Here is a 22,231-nt window from a genome sequence, read left to right on the forward strand (position 1 = left end):
GCTAAGTTACTACTGCTACCATCACTGTTACACTTGCTACAAAATTACTGCTATCACTGTTACCATTATTGTTACTACTGTCACTACTATCAAAACTATCAAACTACTTTGCTACTGATCACTTTGCTGCAGATAATTAATCTCCATGTGTGGTTGAATTGACAACTCAGCTGCTAATACCTTCAAATATTCTTTGGCTCCCCTTGTGTCGAATCTATAAATTTGGGTTGAATAATCTACCCCCGAAAACTGTTGCGATCCCCTATACTTGTGGGTTATCAGTGATCAGCGTAGGGCTTCGCCTAAGCACTACGTGAATATGACCGGAGGCGTAAACTGTGGAGGGGGGCGCCGCACACGGCTAACAATGTTTGTTGTGTGTTCTAGCGGTGCCCCCCTTCATATATATAGGTTGGAGTGGACGAGAGGTAGCCAAGGGGGCGCCCCAAGTAGGAGGAATCCTACTTGGGCACCTCCCAATTTGGCCTCCCCCCTTTCCTATTCCTATTCGGAGTAGGAAGGGAAGAGGGGGAAGGGGGAATCCTATTCCCTTTTTCCTTTCCTCCCTCCCCTTTCCTTCTCCAATTTGGACAGCCCATATGAGGGGGCGCACCAGCCCCTTTGTGGCTGGTGTGTTTCCCCTCTTGGCCCATAAGGCCCATATACTTTGCCGGGGGTAGCCCGGAACCCCTTCCGGTGACCCGATACGTACCCGGTAACCCCAGAACACTTCCAGTGTCCGAATACTATCGTCCTATATATGAAACTTTACCTCTCGACCATTTCGAGACTCGTCATCATGTCTGTGATCTCATCCGGGACTCCGAACAACATTCGGTCACCAAATCACATAACTCATATAATACAAATCGTCATCGAACGTTAAGCGTGCGGACCCTACGGTTCGAGAACTATGTAGACATGGCCGAGACACCTCTTCGGTCAATAACCAATAGCAGAGCCTGGATGCTCATATTGGCTCCCACATATTCTACGAAGATCTTTATCGGTCGGACCGTTATGACAACATACGTTATTCCCTTTGTCATCCGTATGTTACTTTCCCGAGATTTGATCGTCGGTATCTTCATACCTAGTTCAATCGCATTACCGAAAAGTCTCTTTACTCGTTCCGTAATGCATCATCCCGTAACTAACTCATTAGTTACATTGCTTGCAAGGCTTACTATGATGTGCATTACCGAGAGGGCCCAGAGATACCTATCCGATACTCGGAGTGACAAATCCTAATCTCGATCTATGCCAACCCAACAAATACCTTCGGAGATACCTATAGAGCATCTTTATAGTCACCCAGTTACGTTGTGATGTTTGATAGCACACAAGGTATTCCTACGGTATCCGGGAATTGCATAATCTCATAGTCAAAGGAATATGTATAAGTCATGAAGAAAGCAATAGCAATAAAACTTAATGATCATTATGCTAAGCTAACGGATGGGTCTTGTCCATCACATCATTCCCCTAATGATGTGATCCCATTCATCAAATGACAACACATGTCTATGGTTAGGAAACTTAACCATCTTTGATTAACGAGCTAGTCTAGTAGAGGCTTACTAGGGACACTGTGTTTTGTCTATGTATCCACACATGCATCAAGTTTCCGGTTAATACAATTCTAGCACGAATAATAAACATTTATCATGATATAAGGAAATATAAAATAACAACTTTATTATTGCCTCTAGGGCATATTTCCTTCAGAAAGGGGAGTGCAGGGCAAGGCATGCCCCCTAGGGGGTGGCGGCCATCTAGGGCGCCTCTGGATGCCTCTCTCCCCTCCCACCTATATATATGTGGGGAGGGGGCACCTAGAACACACAACATCAATTGTTAGCCATGTGCGGCGCCCCCCTCCATAGTTTACACCTCGTTCATAGTTTTGCGGTGCTTAGGTGAAGCCCTGCGAGAATCACTTCACCATTACCGTCACCATGCCGTCGTGTTGACGGAACTCATCTACTTCCTCGACACCTTGCTGGATCAAGAAGGTGAGGGACGTCATCGCGCTGAACGTGTGCAGAACTCGGAGGTGTCGTACGTTCGGTGCTTGATCGGTCGGAGCTAGAAGAAGTTCGACTACATCAACTGCGTTGTCAAAACGCTTCCGCTTTCGGTCTAGGAGGGTATGTGGACACACTCTCCCCCTCCCGTTGCTATGCATCTCCTAGATAGATCTTGCGTGAGCATAGGAATTTTTTTTGAAATTGCATGCTACGTTTCCCAACAGAATGTTGCATCTTTTTTGCTTTGTGCCATGGATTGGATCAACGCTAGTGGCCAACCACACATCACACAACAATTCGTCCTCCCACATGTTGAAGCTTTCTCCTCTACCCCTCTTCTTTGGATCTCATACATGTCTTCCTTCAGCTGTCCGGTTGCCCGACTGTGCGCCCGCCTCATTGTACGTGCCCGACTGCGTGCCTGGTGATACGTCTCCGTCGTATCTATAATTTTTGATTGTTCCATGCCAATATTATACAACTTTCATATACTTTTGGCAACTTTTTATACTATTTTTGGGACTAACATATTGATCCAGTGCCCAGTGCCAGTTCCTGTTTGTTGCATGTTTTTTTGTTTCGCAGAAAATCCATATCAAACGGAGTCCAAACGGGATAAAAACTGACGGAGATTTTTTTTGGAATATATGTGAATTTTGGGAACTGGAATCAACGCGAGACGATGCCCGAGAAGGCCACGAGGCAGGGGGCACGCCCCTGACCCTCGTGGACATCCCATAAGGCGGTTGGTGCCCTTCTTTTGCCGCAAGAAAGCTAATATCCGGATAAAAATCGTGTTCAAATTTCAATCCAATCGGAGTTACGGATCTCCGGGAATATAAGAAACGGTGAAAGGCCAGATCTGGGAAGGCAGAAACAGAGGGAGACAGAGAGACATATCCAATCTTGGAGGGGCTCTCGCCCCTCCCATGCCATGGAAGCCAAGGACCAGAGGGGAAGCCCTTCTCCCATCTAGGGAGAAGGTCAAGAAGAAGAAGAAGAAGAAGAAGAAGGCGGGCTCTCTCCCCCTCTCCCGGTGGCGCCGGAACACCGCCGGGGCCATCATCGTGCGACGGCGATCTACACCAACACCTCCGTCATCTTCACCAACATCTCCATCACCTTCCCCCATCTATCTACAGCGGTCCACTCTCCCGCAACCCGTTGTACCCTCTACTTGAACATGGTGCTTTATGCTTCATATTATTATCCAATGATGTGTTGCCATCCTATGATGTGTGAGTAGATTTTCGTTGTCCTACCAGTAATTGGTGAATTGCTATGATTGGTTTAATTTGCTTGTGGTTATGTTGCTGTCCTTTGGTGCCCATCCTATGAGCACGCGCGTGGATCACACCATAGGGTTAGTTGTATGTTGATAGGACTATGTATTGGAGGGCAAGAGTGACAGAAGCTTCAACCTAGCATAGAAATTGATGCAAACGGGATTGAAGGGGGACCAATATATCTTAATGCTATGGTTGGGTTTTACCTTAATGAACATTAGTAGTTGCGGATGCTTGCTAATAGTTCCAATCATAAGTGCATAGAATTCCAAGTCAGGGATGACATGCTAGCAGTGGCCTCTCCCACATAAAACTTGCTATCGGTCTAGTAAAGTAGTCAATTGCTTAGGGACAATTTCGCAACTCCTACCACCACTTTTCCACACTCGCTATACTAACTTTATTGCATCTTTACCTAAACAGCCCCTACTTTTTATTTACGTGCTCTTTATTATCTTGCAAACCTATCCAAAAACACCTACAAAGTACTTCTAGTTTCATACTTGTTTTAGGTAAAGCGAACGTTAAGCGTGCGTAGAGTTGTATCGGTGGTCGATAGAACTTGAGCGAATATTTGTTCAACCTTTAGCTCCTCGTTGGGTTCGACACTCTTACTTATCGAAAGAGGCTACAATTGATCCCCTATACTTGTGGGTTATCAAGACCTTTTTCTGGCGCCGTTGCCGGGGAGTTATAGTGTGGGGTGAATATTCTCGTGTCTACCTGTTTGCTTTATCACTAAGTAATTTTTATTTTCTGTTCTAAGTTGTTCTCTATCTTTATTTATGGATATGGAACACGAAATACCAAAAAAATAGGTTTACTTGCTACTCATGGAGATGGGAACCTCCTAAAACCCTCGATGCTCATTATGTGAAAGATATTATGTACTACTTTGATAATCCTGAGAAAACCCCATTCAACTTTATAATGGGAGTAACATGGGATCAATGTGAATACTTTAGGGATTATCGCTTGACTCAAAAAGGGAAACTATTATGGGATCAAATTCATATATTGAAGTGGTATGCTCGGGAACTATGCTTGTGATATGATTATACTTGTTGCTCTAGGATGAAGGCTCCACACCTTCCTTTTCATGCAAATTTAATGATGATGAAACCTTGGCTTCTTATGCTAATGGTATATATGATTACTATGATGTGGAACAAATAGAAGAATTCGTTGCTTTTATGGGTGCTTATGAAACTGAATCTTTGTTTAAAGAGTGTGAAAATCTTGATGATGCTGTTTACAGACCTGGAAATTTTGCTATACTTAAATATTGCTATGAGAATTATGAATTCAATTCTGATATTGATGATTTTATTGAGAGAGTCTCCGTTGTCCAAGAAGAGACTAATATTTTGCAGGAGTCTATGGAAGAAGAAATTAATGACATTGTGAGCTCATTGGATGAAAAAGATGAGGAGGAGAGCGAAGAACAAAAGGAGGAAGAGCGGATTGATCACCCATTCCCACCATCTAATGAGAGTAACTCTTTATCCCATACATTGTTTAATTTCCCTTCGAATTTACCGAAGGATGAATGCTATGATGATTGTTATGATCCCGTTGATTCTTTTGAAATATCCCTTTTTGATGATGCTTGCTATGCTTATGGCCAAGATGCCAATATGAACTATGCTTATGGAAATGAACTCGCTATAGTTACTTATGTTAAACATGAAATTGTTGCTATTGCACCCACGCATGATAGTCCTATTATCTTTTTAAATTCTCCCGACTACACTATATCGGAGAAGTTTGCACTTATTAAGGATTATATTGATGGGTTGCCTTTTACCGTTGCACATGAGAATTTTGATGACTATAATATGCATGTGCTTGCTGCTCCTACTTGCAATTATTATGAGAGAGGAACTACATCTCCGCCTCTTTATGTTTCCAACACGATAGAATTGCAAGAAACTCCTTATGCTATGTATTGGCCTTTACTTGATGTGCATGAATTGTTCTTGTATGACATGCCGATGCATAGGAAGAGAGTTAGACTTCGTCATTGCCTGATATATGTTACTTTGTGCTCACTACTAAATTACAAATCATTGTTGATTCAAATTGGCTTTGATATACCTTGGGATCCGGGTGGATTCATTACTTGAGCACTTTATGCCTAGCTTAATGGCTTTAAAGGAAGTGCTGCCAGGGAGACAACTCGGAAGTTTTAGAGAGTCATTTATTTCTGTTGAGTGCTTTTATAAAGTTTAAAAACAAAAAAATAAAGAGGGGAACCCAAAACTTTTCAAAAAGGAAAGTGAAAGTGAGAGAGACAAGCATTGTTGAAGTGGGGGAGATCCTTGAACTTTGTTCATGCTCACGGAAACTTTGTGAATCTTGATTACAGAAACTTTTCAGCAAAAATAATTATCCCCTTGTAAAATTCCATTGTATTATAAAAATAATGTGCCAATATTTTCCTTTAGGATGTTTACATTGCTTGTTGGTTCGTGCGGTGCAAAACAGAAACTTTGGCTGTAGTGCGCGATTTTACATTTTTTACTGGAACGTCAAAAGGTTCTGAAATTTTTTGCACTGTATTTCTATACAAATTTTTTATTTTTCCTAATTGTTTCAGAATTTTTGGAGTACCATAGGTATGGTGAATGTTCAGATTATTACAGACTGTCCTGTTTAAGACAGATTCTGTTTTTGATGCATAGTTTGCTTGTTTTGATGAAACTATCGATTTCTATCAGTGGATTAAGCCATGGAAAAGTTATATTACAGTAGATAAAATGAAAAAAACAAAATATGAATTGGTTTGCAACAGTACTTAGAGTAGTGATTTGCTTTATTATACTAACGGATCTTACCGAGCTTTCTGTTGAGTTTTGTGTGGATGAAGTGTTCGAAGATCGAGGAGGTCTCAATATGAGGAGAAGGAGGAGAGGCAAGAGCTCAAGCTTGGGGATGCCCAAGGCACCCCAAGTAAATATTCAAGGAGACTCAAGCGTCTAAGCTTGGGGATGCCCCGGAAGGCATCCCATCTTTCTTCAACAAGTATCGGTATGTTTTCGGATTCGTTTCGTTCATGCGATATGTGCAAATCATGGAGCATCTTTTGCATTTAGTTTTCACTTTTCTTTTATGCACCATGCTGGTATGATATAGTCCATGGTTGATTTATAGAATGCTCTTTTCACTTCACTTATATCTTTTTAGTATGGCTTTATAGAATGCTTCATGTGCTTCACTTATATCATTTGAAGTATGGATTGCCTGTTTCCCTACACATAGAAAACCGCCATTCCCTTTGTAGAATGCTCTTTTGCTTCACTTATATTTGTTAGAGCGTGGGCATATATTTTGTAGAAAGAATTAAACTCTCTTGCTTCACTTATATCTATTTAGAGAGATGTCAGGAATTGGTCATTCACATGGTTAGTCGTAAAATCCTACATAAAACTTGTAGATCACTGAATATGATATGTTTGATTCCTTGCAATAGTTTTTCGATATAAAGATGGTGATATTAGAGTCATGCTATTGGGTAGTTGTGGATTGTAGAAATACTTGTGTTGAAGTTTGTGATTCCCGTAGCATGCACGTATGGTGAACCGTTATGTAACGAAGTTGGAGCATGAGGTATTTATTGATTGTATTCCTTATGAGTGGCGGTCGGGGACGAGCGATGGTCTTTTCGTACCAATCTATCCCCCTAGGAGCATGCGCGTAGTACTTTGTTTCGATGACTAACAGATTTTTGCAATAAGTATGTGAGTTCTTTATGACTAATGTTGAGTCCATGGATTATACGCACTCTCACCCTTCCATCATTGCTAGCCTCTTCGGTACCGTGCATTGCCCTTTCTCACCTCGAGAGTTGGTGCAAACTTCGCCGGTGCATCCAAACCCCACGATACGATACGCTCTATCACACATAAGCATCCTTATATGTTCCTCAAAACAAACACCATATCTACCTATCATGTCATTTCCATAGCCATTCCGAGATATATTGCCATGCAACTTCCACCATCATCATATACATGACTTGAGCATTTATTTTCATATTGCTTTGCATGATTGTAAGATAGCTAGCATGATGTTTTCATGGCTTGTCCCTTTTTTGATGTCATTGCTATGCTAGATCATTGCACATCCCGGTACACCGCCGGAGGCATTCATATAGAGTCATATCTTTGTTCTAGTATCGAGTTGTAATATTGAGTTGTAAGTAAATAAAAGTGTGATGATCATCATTATTATAACATTGTCCCATGTGAGGTTATCAAAATAAAAGTGGCCAAAAAGGCCCCCCAAAAAAGAGAGAGGCCAAAGAAGCCTATAAAAAAAGAAAAACAAAAAAATGAGAGAAAAGAGAGAAGGGAAAATGTTACTATCCTTTTACCACACTTGTGCTTCAGAGCAGCACCATGTTCTTCATATAGAGAGTCTCTTGAGTTATCACTTTCATATACTAGTGGGAATTTTCATTATAGAACTTGGCTTGTATATTCCAACGATGGGCTTCCTCAAATGCCCTAGGTCTTCATGAGCAAGCAAGTTGGATGCACACCCACTTAGTTTCAGTTTGAGCTTTCATACACTTATAGCTCTAGTGCATCCGTTGCATGGCAATCCCTACTCCTCACATTGACATCAATAGATGGGCATCTCCATAGCCCGTTGATTAGTCGCGTCGATGTGAGACTTTCTCCTTTTTTGTCTTCTCCACACAACCTCCATCATCATATTCTATTCCACCTTTAGTGCTATATCCATGGCTCACACTCATGTATTGCGTGAAAGTTGAAAATGTTTGAGAACATCAAAAGTATGAAACAATTGCTTGGCTTGTCATCGGGGTTGTGCATGATTTGAATATTTTGTGTGATGAAGATGGAGCATAGTCAGACCATATGATTTTGTAGGGATAACTTTCTTTGTCCATGTTATTTTGAAAAGACATGATTGCTTTATTAGTATGCTTGAAGTATTATTGTCTTAATGTCAAATGATAGACTATTGGTTTGAATCACTCGTGTCTTAATATTCATGCCATGATTAGATTACATGATCAAGATTATGCTAGGTAGCATTCCACATCAAAAATTATCTTTTTTATCATTTACCTACTCGAGGACGAGCAGGAATTAAGCTTGGGGATGCTGATATGTCTCCGTCGTATCTATAATTTTTTATTGTTCCATGCCAATATTATACAACTTTCATATACTTTTGGCAAATTTTTATACTATTCTTGGGACTAACATATTGATCCAGTGCCCAGTGCCAGTTCCTGTTTGTTGCATGTTTTTTTGTTTTGCTGAAAATCCATATCAAATGGAGTCCAAATGGGATAAAAACTGACGGAGATTTTTTTTGGAATATATGTGAATTTTGGGAAGTGGAATCAATGCGAGACGATGCCCGAGGGGGTCACAAGGCAGGGGGCGCGCCCCTGACCCTCGTGGTCACCCCGTAAGGTGGTTGGTGCCCTTCTTTTGCCGCAAGAAAGCTAATATCCGGATAAAAATCGTGTTCAAATTTCAATCCAATCGGAGTTACGGATCTCCGGGAATATAAGAAACGGTGAAAGGCCAGATCTGGGAAGGCAGAAACAGAGGGATACAGAGAGACAGATCCAATCTCGGAGGGGCTCTCGCCCCTTCCATGCCATGGAAGCCAAGGACCAGAGGGGAAACCCTTCTCCCATCTAGGGAGAAGGTCAAGGAAGAAGAAGAAGAGGGGGGGGCTCTCTCCCCCTCTCTCCCGGTGGCGCCGGAACACCGCCAGGGCCATCATCGTGCGACGGCGATCTACACCAACACCTCCGTCATCTTCACCAACATCTCCATCACCTTCCCCCGTCTATCTACAGCAGTCCACTCTCCCGCAACCCGTTGTACCCTCTACTTGAACATGGTGCGTTATGCTTCATATTATTATCCAATGATGTGTTGCCATCCTATGATGTCTGAGTAGATTTTCGTTGTCCTACCAGTAATTGGTGAATTGCTATGATTGGTTTAATTTGCTTGTGGTTATGTTGCTGTCCTTTGGTTCCCATCATATGAGCGCGCGGGTGGATCACACCATAGGGTTAGTTGTATGTTGATAGGACTATGTATTGGAGGGCAAGACTGACAGAAGCTTCAACCTAGCATAGAAATTGATGCGTACGGGATTGAAGGGGGACCAATATATCTTAATGCTATGGTTGGGTTTTACCTTAATGAACGTTAGTAGTTGCAGATACTTGCTAATAGTTCCAATCATAAGTGCATAGAATTCCAAGTCAGGGATGACATGCTAGCAGTGGCCTCTCCCACATAAAACTTGCTATCGGTCTAGTAAATTAGTCAATTGCTTAGGGACAATTTTGAAGGAAATATGCCCTAGAGGCAATAATAAAGTTATTATTTATTTCCTCATATCATGATAAATGTTTATTATTCATGCTAGAATTGTATTAACCGGAAACATAATACATGTGTGAATACATAGACAAACATAGTGTCACTAGTATGCCTCTACTTGACTAGCTCATTAATCGAAGATGGTTGAGTTTCCTAACCATGGACATGAGTTGTCATTTGATTAACGGGATCACATCATTAGGAGAATGATGTGATTGACTTGACCCATTCCGTTAGCTTAGCACTTGATCATTTAGTATATTGCTATTGCTTTCTTCATGACTTAGACATGTTCCTATGACTATGAGATTATGCAACTCCCGTTTACCGGAGGAACACTTTGTGTGCTACCAAACGTCACAACGTAACTCGGTGATTATAAAGGTGCTCTACAGGTGTCTCCGAAGGTACTTGTTGAGTTGGCGTATTTCGATATTAGGATTTGTCACTCCGATTGTCAGAGAGGTATCTCTGGGCCCTCTCGGTAATGCACATCACTATAAGCCTTGCAAGCAATGTGACTAATGAGTTAGTTGCGGGATGATGCATTACGGAACGAGTAAAGACACTTGCCTCTAACGAGATTGAACTAGCTATTGAGATACCGACGATCGAATCTCGGGCAAGTAACATACCGATGACAAAGGGAACAACGTATGTTGTTATGCGGTTTGACCAATAAAGATCTTCGTAGAATATGTAGGAGCCAATATGAGCATCCAGGTTCCGCTATTGGTTATTGACCGGAGACGTGTCTCGGTCATGTCTACATAGTTCTTGAACCCGTAGGGTCCGCACACTTAAAGTTTGGTGACGATCGGTATTATGAGTTTTGGTGTTTTGATGTACCGAAGGTAGTTCATAGTCCCGGATATGATCACGGACATGACAAGGAGTCTCGAAATGGTCGAGACGTAAAGATCGATATATTGGACGACTATATTCGGACACCGGAAGTGTTTCGAGTGGTTATCGGAACCCCCCGGGGAGTTAATTGGGCCTTGTGGGCCTTAGTGGGAGAAGACGAGGGGCGGCCAGGGCAGCCGCGCCCCCCTCCCCCTCTCGTCCGAATTGGACAAGGAAGGGGTGCGGCGCCCCCCTTTTTCCTTCTCCTCCTCTCTCCCTTCCTTCCCTCTCCTACTCCAACAAGGAAAAGGAGGAGTCCTACTCCCAGTGGGAGTAGGACTCCCCCCTTGGCGCACCCTCCTCCTGGCCGGCCGCCTCCCCCCTTGCTCCTTTATATACGGGGGCAGGGGGCACCTCTAGACACACAAGTTGATCTGTTGATCTATTCCAGTCGTGTGCGGTGCCCCCTCCACCATATTCCACCTCGGTCATATCGTAGCGGTGCTTAGGCGAAGCCCTGCGTCGGTAGCAACATCATCACCGTCATCACGCCGTCGTGCTGACGGAACTCTCCCGCGAAGCTCTGCTGGATCGGAGTTCGCGAGACATCATCGAGCTAAACGTGTGCTAAACTCGGAGGCGCCGTACGTTCGGTACTTGGATCGGTCGGATCATGAAGACGTACGACTACTTCAACCGTGTTGTGCTAATGCTTCCGCTTTCGGTCTACGAGGGTACGTGGACAACACTCTCCCCTCTCGTTGCTATGCATCACCATGATCCTGTGTGTGTAGGAATTTTTTTGAAATTACTATGTTCCCCAACAGTGGTATCAGAGCCTGGTTTTATGCGTAGATGTTATATGCACGAGTAGAACACAAGTGAGTTGTGGGCGATACAAGTCATACTGCTTACCAGCATGTCATAGTTTGGTTCAGCGGTATTGTTGGATGAAGCGGCCCGGACCGACATTATGCGTACGCTTACGCGAGAGTGGTTCTACCGACGTGCTTTGCACACAGGTGGCTGGCGGGTGCCTGTTTCTCCAACTTTAGTTGAACCGAGTGTGGCTACGCCCGGTCCTTCAGAAGGTTAAAACAACACTAACTTGATGAACTATCGTTGTGGTTTTGATGCATAGGTAAGAACGGTTCTTGCTCAGCCTGTAGCAGCCACGTAAAACTTGCAACAACAAAGTAGAGGACGTCTAACTTGTTTTTGCATGGCATGTTGTGATGTGATATGGTCAAGACATGATGCTATTTTTTATTGTATGAGATGATCATATTTTGTAACCGAGTTATTGGCAACTAGCAGGAGCCATATGGTTGTCGCTTTATTGTATGCAATGCAATCGCCATGTAATGCTTTACTTTATCACTAAGAGGTAGCGATAGTCGTAGAAGCAAAAGTTGGCGAGACGACAACGATGCTACGATGGAGATCAAGGTGTCGCGCCGGTGACGATGGTGATCATGACGGTGCTTCGGAGATGGAGATCACAAGCACAAGATGATGATGGCCATATCATATCACTTATATTGATTGCATGTGATGTTTATCTTTTATGCATCTTATTTTGCTTTGATTGACGGTAGCATTATAAGATGATCTCTCACTAAATTTCAAGATAAAAGTGTTCTCCCTGAGTATGCACCATTGCCAAAGTTCGTCGTGCCGAGACACCACGTGATGATCGGGTGTGATAAGCTCTACGTTCATCTACAACGGGTGCAAGCCAGTTTTGCACACGCAGAATACTCGAGTTAAACTTGACGAGCCTAGCATATGCAGATATGGCCTCGGAACTGAGACCGAAAGGTCGAGCGTGAATCATATAGTAGATATGATCAACATAGTGATGTTCACCATTGAAAACTACTCCATCTCACGTGATGATCGGACATGGTTTAGTTGATTTGGATCACGTGATCACTTAGATGATTAGAGGGATGTCTGTCTAAGTGGGAGTTCTTCAGTAATATGATTAATTGAACTTAAATTTATCATGAACTTAGTACCTGATAGTATTTTGCTTATCTATGTTGATTGTAGATAGATGGCCCGTGTTGTTGTTCCGTTGAATTTTAATGCGTTCCTTGAGAAAGCAAAGTTGAAAGATGATGGTAGCAATTACATGGACTGGGTCTGTAACTTGAGGATTATCCTCATTGCTGCACAGAAGAATTACGTCCTGGAAGCACCGCTGGGTGCCAGGCCTGCTGCAGATGCAACTGACGATGTTAAGAACGTCTGGTAGAGCAAAGCTGATGACTACTCGATAGTTTAGTGTGCCATGCTTTACGGCTGAGAACCGGGACTTCAACGACGTTTTGAACGTCATGGAGCATATGAGATGTTCCAGGAGTTGAAGTTAATATTTCAAGCAAATGCCCGAATTGAGAGATATGAAGTCTCCAATAAGTTCTATAGCTGCAAAATAGAGGAGAATAGTTCTGTCAGTGAACATATACTCAAAATGTCTGGGTATAACAATCACTTGATTCAACTGGGAGTTAATCTTCCGGATGATAGTGTCATTGACAGAATTCTTCAATCACTGCCACCAAGCTACAAGAGCTTCGTGATGAACTATAATATGCAAGGGATGGATCAGACAATTCCCGAGCTCTTCGCAATGCTAAAGGCTGCGGATGTAGAAATCAAGAAGGAGCATCAAATGTTGATGGTCAACAAGACCACCAGTTTCAAGAAAAAGGGTAGAGGGAAGAAGAAGGGGAACTTCAAGAAGAACGGCAAACAAGTTGCTGCTCAAGAGAAGAAACCCAAGTCTGGACCTAAGCCTGAGACTGAGTGCTTCTACTTCAAGCAGACTGGTCACTGGAAGCGGAACTGCCCCAAGTATTTGGCGGATAAGAAGGATGGCAAGGTGAACAAAGGTATATGTGATATACATGTTATTGATGTGTACCTTACTAGAGCTCGCAGTAGCACCTGGGTATTTGATACTGGTTCTGTTGCTAATATTTGCAACTCGAAACAGGGACTACGGATTAAGCGAAGACTGGCTAAGGACGAGGTGACGATGCGCGTAGGAAATGGTTCCAAACTCGATGTGATCGCCGTCGGCACGCTACCTCTACATCTACCTTCGGATTAGTTTTAGACCTAAATAATTGTTATTTGGTGCCAGCGTTGAGCATGAACATTATATCTGGATCTTGTTTGATGCGAGATGGTTATTCATTTAAATCTAAGAATAATGGTTGTTCTATTTATATGAGTAATATCTTTTATGGTCATGCACCCTTGAAGAGTGGTCTATTTTGTTGGATATCGATAGTAGTGATACACATATTCATAATGTTGAAGCCAAAAGATGCAGAGTTGATAATGATAGTGCAACTTATTTGGGGCACTGCCGTTTGGGTCATATCAGTGTAAAGCGCATGAAGAAACTCCATACTGATGGACTTTTGGAATCACTTGGTACTTGCGAACCATGCCTTATGGGCAAGATGACTAAAACGCTGTTCTCCGGAACAATGGAGCGAGCAACAGATTTGTTGGAGATCATACATACTGATGTATGTGGTCCGATGAATGTTGAGGCTCGCGGCGGGTATCGTTATTTTCACACCTTCACAGATGATTTGAGCAGATATGGGTATATCTACTTAACGAAACATAAGTCTGAAACATTTGAAAAGTTCAAAGAATTTCAGAGTGAAGTGGAAAATCATCGTAACAAGAAAATAAAGTTTCTATGATCTGATCGTGGAGGAGAATATTTGATTTACGAGTTTGGTCTACATTTGAAACAATGCGAAATAGTTTCGCAACTCACGCCACCCGGAACACCACAGCGTAATGGTGTGTCCGAACGTCGTAATCGTACTTTACTAGATATGGTGCGATCTATGATGTCTCTTACTAATTTACCGCTATCATTTTGGGGTTATGCTTTAGAGACGGCTGCATTCACGTTAAATAGGGCACCATCGAAATCTGTTGAGACGACGCCTTATGAAGTGTGGTTTGGCAAGAAACCAAAGTTGTCGTTTCTTAAAGTTTGGGGCTGCGATGCTTATGTGAAAAAGCTTCAACCTGATAAGCTCGAACCCAAATCGGAGAAATGTGTCTTCATAGGATACCCAAAGGAAACTGTTGGGTACACCTTCTATCACAGATCCGAAGGCAAGACATTCGTTGCTAAGAATGGATCCTTTCTAGAGAAGGAGTTTCTCTCGAAAGAAGTGAGTGGGAGGAAAGTAGAACTTGATGAGGTAACTGTACCTGCTCCCTTATTGGAAAGTAGTTCCTCACAGAAACCGGTTCGTGTGACACCTACACCAATTAGTGACGAAGCTAATGATATTGATCATGAAACTTCAGATCAAGTTACTACTGAACCTCGTAGGTCAACCAGAGTAAGATCCGCACCAGAGTGGTACGATAATCCTATTCTGGAGGTCATGTTACTTGACCAAGGCGAACCTACGAACTATGAAGAAGCGATGGTGAGCCCAGATTCCGCAAAATGGTTTGAGGCCATGAAATCTGAGATGGGATCCATGTATGAGAACAAAGTGTGGACTTTGGTTGACTTGCCCGATGATCGGCAAGCCATTGAGAATAAATGGATCTTCAAGAAGAAGACTGACGCTGACGGTAATGTTACTGTCTATAAAGCTCGACTTGTTGCAAAAGGTTTTCGACAAGTTCAAGAGATTGACTACGATGAGACTTTCTCACCCGTAGCGATGCTTAAGTCTGTCCGAATCATGTTAGCAATTGCCGCATTTTATGATTATGAAATTTGGCAAATGGATGTCAAAACTGCATTCCTGAATGGGTTTCTGGAAGAAGAGTTGTATATGATGCAACCAGAAGGTTTTGTCGATCCAAAGGGAGCTAACAAAGTGTGCAAGCTCCAGCGATCCATGTATGGACTGGTGCAAGCCTCTCGGAGTTGGAATAAACGTTTTGATAGTGTGATCAAAGCATATGGTTTTATACAGACTTTTGGAGAAGCCTGAATTTACAAGAAAGTGAGTGGGAGCTCTGTAGCATTTCTGATATTATATGTGGATGACATATTGCTGATTGGAAATGATATAGAATTTCTGGATAGCATAAAAGGATACTTGAATAAGGGTTTTTCAATGAAAGACCTCGGTGAAGCTGCTTACATATTAGGCATGAAGATCTATAGAGATAGATCAAGACGCTTGATAGGACTTTCACAAAGCACATACCTTGAAAAAGTTTTGAAGAAGTTCAAAATGGATCAAGCAAAGAAAGGGTTCTTGCCTGTGTTACAAGGTGTGAAGTTGAGTCAAACTCAATGCTTGACCATTGCAGAAGATAGAGAGAAAATGAAAGATGTTCCCTATGCTTCAGCCATAGGCTCTATCATGTATGCAATGCTGTGTACCAGACCTGATGTGTGTCTTGCTATTAGCCTAGCAGGGAGGTACCAAAGTAATCCAGGAGTGGATCACTGGACAGCGGTCAAGAACATCCTGAAATACCTGAAAAGGACTAAGGATATGTTTCTCGTTTATGGAGGTGACAAAGAGCTAGTCGTAAATGGTTACGTCGATGCAAGCTTTGACACTGATCCGGACGATTCTAAATCGCAAACCGGATACGTGTTTACATTGAACGGTGGAGCTGTCAGTTGGTGCAGTTCTAAACAAAGCGTCGTGGCGGGATCTACGTGTGAAGAGGCGTACATAGCTGCTTCGGAAGCAGCAAATGGAGGAGTCTGGATGAAGGAGTTCATATCCGATCTAGGTGTCATTGTTGGAAATATGCCCTAGAGGCAATAATAAAATGGTTATTATTGTATTTCCTTGTTCATGATAATTGTCTGTTGTTCATGCTATAATTGTATTAACTGGAAACCGTAATACATGTGTGAATACATAGACCACAACATGTCCCTAGTAAGCCTCTAGTTGACTAGCTCGTTGATCAATAGATGGTTATGGTTTCCTGACCATGGACATTGGATGTCATTGATAACGGGATCACATCATTAGGAGAATGATGTGATGGACAAGACCCAATCCTAAGCATAGCACAAGATCGTGTAGTTCGTTTGCTAGAGCTTTTCTAATGTCAAGTATCATTTCCTTAGACCATGAGATTGTGCAACTCCCGGATACCGTAGGAATGCTTTGGGTGTACCAAACGTCACAACGTAACTGGGTGGCTATAAAGGTGCACTACAGGTATCTCCGAAAGTGTCTGTTGGGTTGGCACGAATCGAGACTGGGATTTGTCACTCCGTATGATGGAGAGGTATCTCTGGGCCCACTCGGTAATGCATCATCATAATGAGCTCAATGTGACCAAGTGTTTGGTCACGGGATCATGCATTACGGTACGAGTAAAGTGACTTGCCGGTAACGAGATTGAACAAGGTATTGGGATACCGACGATCGAATCTCGGGCAAGTAACGTACCGATTGACAAAGGGAATTGTATACGGGATTGATTGAATCCTCGACATCATGGTTCATCCGATGAGATCATCGTGGAACATGTGGGAGCCAACATGGGTATCCAGATCCCGCTGTTGGTTATTGACCGGAGAGTCGTCTCGGTCATGTCTGCATGTCTCCCGAACCCGTAGGGTCTACACACTTAAGGTTCGGTGACGCTAGGGTTGTAGAGATATTAGTATGCGGAAATCCGAAAGTCGTTCGGAGTCCCGGATGAGATCCCGGACGTCACGAGGAGTTCCGGAATGGTCTGGAGGTAAAGATTTATATATGGGAAGTCCTATTTTGGCCACCGGAAAATGTTCGGGATTTTTCGGTATTGTACCGGGAAGGTTCTAGAAGGTTCCGAAGTGGGGCCCACCTGCATGGGGGGACCCACATGAACGTGGGTAGTGGGGGCAAGGCCCCACACCCCTGGTCAAGGCGCACCAAGATCCCACCTTAGAAGGAATAAGATCATATCCCGAAGGGATAAGATCAAGATCCCTAAAAAAGGGGGATAATAATCGGTGGGGAAGGGAAATGATGGGATTTCTTTCCCCACCTTTGCCAACGCCCCAATGGACTTGGAGGGCAAGAAACCAGCCCCCTCCACCCCTATATATAGTGGGGAGGCGCATGGGAGCAGCACCCCAAGCCCTGGCGCCTCCCTCCCTCCCGTGACACCTCTTCCTCCCCGCTTGCGCTTGGCGAAGCCCTGCCGGGATCCCGCTACTTCCACCACCACGCCGTCGTGCTGCTGGATCTCCATCAACTTCTCCTCCCCCCTTGCTGGATCAATAAGGAGGAGACGTCCCCGCTCCGTACGTGTGTTGAACGCGGAGGTGCCGTCCATTCGGCGCTAGGATCATCGGTGATTTGGATCACGACGAGTACGACTCCATCAACCCCGTTCTCTTGAACGCTTCCGCTCGCGATCTACAAGGGTATGTAGATGCACTCCTCCCCTCTCGTTGCTAGCATCTCCTAGATTGATCTTGGTGACACGTAGGAAAATTTTGAATTTCTGCTACGTTCCCCAACAGTCATACCTAGTGCATCGGGTCCAATGAAAATCTTTTGTGACAATGCTGGTGCAATTGCAAAGGAATCCAGATTTCACAAGAGGACCAAGCACATCAAGAGACGCTTTAATTCCATCCGGGACCAAGTCCAGGTGGGAGACATAGAGATTTGCAAGATACATACGGATCTGAATGTTGCAGACCCGTTGACTAAGCCTCACATGATCAGCACCAAAACTCCACGGGTGTTAGAATCATTACTGTTTAATCTAGATTATTGACTCTAGTGCAAGTGGGAGACTGAAGGAAATATGCCCTAGAGGCAATAATAAAGTTATTATTTTATTTCCTCATATCATGATAAATGTTTATTATTCATGCTAGAATTGTATTAACCGGAAACATAATACATGTGTGAATACATAGACAAACATAGTGTCACTAGTATGCCTCTACTTGACTAGCTCATTAATCGAAGATGGTTGAGTTTCCTAACCATGGACATGAGTTGTCATTTGATTAACGGGATCACATCATTAGGAGAATGATGTGATTGACTTGACCCATTTTGTTAGCTTAGCACTTGATCGTTTAGTATGTTGCTATTGCTTTCTTCATGACTTATACATGTTCCTATGACTATGAGATTATGCAACTCCCGTTTACCGGAGGAACACTTTGTGTGCTACCAAACGTCACAACGTAACTCGGTGATTATAAAGGTGCTCTACAGGTGTCTCCGAAGGTACTTGTTGAGTTGGCGTATTTCGAGATTAGGATTTGTCACTCCGATTGTCGGAGAGGTATCTCTGGGCCCTCTCGGTAATGCACATCACTATAAGCCTTGCAAGCAATGTGACTAATGAGTTAGTTGCGGGATGATGCATTACAGAACGAGTAAAGAGACTTGCCGGTAACGAGATTGAACTAGGTATTGAGATGCCGACGATCGAATCTCGGGCAAGTAACATACCGATGACAAAGGGAACAACGTATGTTGTTATGCGGTTTGACCGATAAAGATCTTCGTAGAATATGTAGGAGCCAATATGAGCATCCAGGTTCCGCTATTGATTATTGACCGGAGACGTGTCTCAGTCATGTCTACATAGTTCTCGAACCCGTAGGGTCCGCACGCTTAAAGTTTGGTTACGATCGGTATTATGAGTTTTTGTGTTTTGATGTACCGAAGGTAGTTCGGAGTCCCGGATATGATCACGGACATGACGAGGAGTCTCGGAATGGTCGAGACGTAAAGATCGATATATTGGACGACTATATTCGGACACCGGAAGTGTTTCGAGTGGTTTCGGAGAAAACCGGAGTACCGGGGGGTTACCGGAACCCCACGGGGAGTTAATTGGGCCTTATGGGTCTTAGTGGGAGAAGAGGAGGGGCGGCCAGGGCAGCCGCGCGCCCCCTTCCCCTCTAGTCCGAATTGGACAAGGAAGGGGGCGGCGCCCCCCTTTTTTCTTCTCCTCCTCTCTCCCTTCCTTCCCTCTCCTACTCTAACAAGGAAAAGGAGGAGTCCTACTCCCGGTGGGAGTAGGACTCCCCCCTTTTCGCGCCCTCCTCCTGGCCGGCCGCCTCCGCCCTTGCTCCTTTATATACGGGGGCAGGGGCACCTCTAGACACACAAGTTGATCTGTTGATCTATTCCAGCCGTGTGCGGTGCCCCCTCCACCATATTCCACCTCGGTCATATCGTAGCGGTGCTTAGGCGAAGCCCTGCATCGGTAGCAACATCATCACCGTCATCACGCCGTCGTGCTGACGGAACTCTCCCGTGAAGCTCTACTGGATCGGAGTTCGCGGGACGTCATCGAGCTGAACGTGTGCTGAACTCGGAGGTGCCGTACGTTCGGTACTTGGATCGGTCGGATCATGAAGACGTACGACGACATCAACCGCGTTGTGCTAACGCTTCCGCTTTCGGTCTACGAGGTTACGTGGACAACACTCTCCCCTCTCGTTGCTATGCATCACCATGATCCTGTGTGTGCGTAGGAATTTTTTTGAAATTACTACGTTCCCCAACAAATTTTGCAACTCCTACCACCACTTTTCCACACTCGCTATACTAACTTTATTGTTTTTTACCTAAACAACCCCTACTTTTTCTTTACGTGTTCTTTATTATCTTGCAAACCTATCCAAAAGCACCTACAAAGTACTTCTAGTTTCATACTTGTTTTAGGTAAAGCGAACGTTAAGCGTGCGTAGAGTTGTATCAGTGGTCGATAGAACTTGAGGGAATATTTGTTCAACCTTTAGCTCCTCGTTGGGTTCGACACTCTTACTTATCGAAAGAGGCTACAATCGATCCCCTATACTTGTGGGTTATCACCTGGTTGCGTGTAAGTGCCAGGCTGCTGCCTGTACAGCTTTAGCTTCGAGTCATCCACTTGTCCATCCTCGAAGCCGCCTCCACCTCTGTCTCCATCATGGATTATCTCCATCATCTCCATGTCCGCGTCGTCATACGTTGTCTCGCCCGATTGAGACATACCCGCGAACAGAGAGCGGGTACCAAGCTGATCCAAGCCCGGCGTCTGCGACTGAATAAGTTGCGACGACGCCGAGTCAAGGAAATGGAGCGGCGCCACATTGACATCGATGAAATATGACACGTACCCTACGAGGGAGGCCGAGGACTGTTGTTGCTGGCCGAGCTGTTTGGTGGCATAGAAGTAGGGCAACCGATATTGCTCCGGCCAGGGCGACATATGCACGGACAGTGCCGGCACCCCTCATCCCCGGCCCCACCCGACCCCTCCACCTCATCGGCCACCCTTATTTTTGCCAGCGGACTCATCATTTACCTTTTTTAGGTGGCGGACTTGCCGTATCGCCGAGTTGATTTTCCGGGAGGCCACCTTCGATGCTTCACCTATGCCAAGTCCGAGCTTCTCCTACGGGTCCATGCGACGATGGAAGGGAAAAGTGGGGGAGTTGGGGTGGAGGGTGGTGGCGATCGAAGCGGAGAGGGTAGGGAAATGGGGGTTTTGGCACAAAAATAGTGTGGACCGCTCCAAATGCCCGGGCTTCATCTCGGCTTTAGGTGGACCGTGGATATCAGAGTCCAACGTGGCGGAGGTCGGAACCCCCGTCCCCCCAAAGCCCCCTAGTTTGCTTTGGCTTGCGAAAAAATGGACACGTCGACGCGTCACGGGCAAGTACATGTTCGCATTGGATGGCTTGTAGCATCCGAACAACTCGGTCCATATGTTTGTGGGTGTTTTGAGTGTCTTTATTGGAGATGCCCTTAGACTACCAAACCTCAATGTGTTGTGTGCACTGTGTGTGTGCGCGCGTGCAAATGTGTGTTGTGCGCATGTGTGTTAGTGTGCAGTGTGTGTGAGTGTAAGTGTGCTATTGTACGACAAGCGTCTGTTTATTTAGTATGTATAATGATTTATAATTTAACAGGTTGAACTGGCTAACGCGTGTGGACTGTAGTGTTCAGTACTCCTATTTCTCCACCCATTAGCAGGCGGGGCCATGTAGGACTATTTGCCATGTGTAATATTGACCGACCAATTAATAGAGTGATATACAAAGCTATACGATAAGCCAATGATTGTATAATCACTGAAAGTTGTACATAATGATTATATTAACCGTATTCTTAAGTAAAGTGATCAGAGTGAGCTTTTAACTCAAGTTCAGTGACCATGAATGCATTTCACTCCTCTCATATTATCAATACTATCTCCCTGAAATAAAAAAGTGTCTACCCATAGCTTCTTGGGGGCAACTGAGCAAACTAACCAAAAAGTCAACTGACACACCTCGTTCCTCCGAGCGCACAAAAAGAAGGAAGTATCTAATCCCCGTCCCCATGCTTTCTCAGACAAGATCCACATGCATTTATTTGGGGTTTCAATTTTTTAAGTTGTAACTTTTTCTTTGGGTTTGTGACAATGATTTCTTTAAAACTAGATTTCATATGGGTATGTTTCTACGAACTTTTAATAGAACAACTTTGGACGTTATGGGGGCAACTTTAGTGCTATAGGAAAGAAACTTCTTCTTAGTTTGACTGCTTACCAACGATAATTTCTTATATAGTTAGCTACCATCACTAACAAGTTAACTAGATTCACCTTTAAGTTACCTACCACAACTAGCAAGTATCGTAATACTATGCTTTAGATTATAGGCAACTTGAGCAGTGACGGTGGATAACTTTTCATAGTACTGTAG

The sequence above is a fragment of the Aegilops tauschii genome, chromosome 4, assembly GCF_002575655.3.
Source record: "Aegilops tauschii subsp. strangulata cultivar AL8/78 chromosome 4, Aet v6.0, whole genome shotgun sequence".
Lineage (NCBI taxonomy): Eukaryota > Viridiplantae > Streptophyta > Magnoliopsida > Poales > Poaceae > Aegilops > Aegilops tauschii.